Source organism: Sinocyclocheilus grahami, unplaced genomic scaffold (assembly GCF_001515645.1).
Source record: "Sinocyclocheilus grahami isolate Dianchi unplaced genomic scaffold, SAMN03320097.WGS_v1.1 scaffold512.1, whole genome shotgun sequence".
NCBI lineage: Eukaryota > Metazoa > Chordata > Actinopteri > Cypriniformes > Cyprinidae > Sinocyclocheilus > Sinocyclocheilus grahami.
In genome coordinates, this window is record NW_015505691.1 from 791,733 (window position 1) to 792,276 (window position 544).

Genomic DNA, 544 nt, shown 5'->3' on the forward strand with positions numbered 1-544 from the left:
GAGGTCTTTTGGGTGGTCTCTTTAAAGGTGTCGATGACAGGCACAAAGGGTCTGCATTGGATGTCCCAACACCGAAATCTTTGCAGGAGACATTTGCTTGGACACCTGTGGCCAAAATTAACTTTACTAAGGAAAGTCTAATGAAACAACACATAATGAAAGCAAAGAGAAATGCCAGAATACGTACTAACTACATCAAAAGTAAATGTACTGAAGGTGGCAGGTACATACCTTCACTTCTAAAGTGGGGCCGTAGAGTCTTTAAGGATAGCTGTGTGCCTACGGTATGTGTTTCCAGGTGGTCTGTCTGGCAGGCAACATCCCTTGAGAGAGGCAGCTGAATGCAAGCACTTGATGTGCTGGCCTGTGTAGAGACAATAAGGTCAAATTAGTACTCAATTTATTACTTTGTATATATTCCAGGTGCAAGTTGTAATAACATAGAAGATAAGCATGTTTACTGAATAACATTAATACTTAAAATTATATCTATGAAATGATTAAATGATATTACATCATTTATTTGTTTACATATTTTATATTT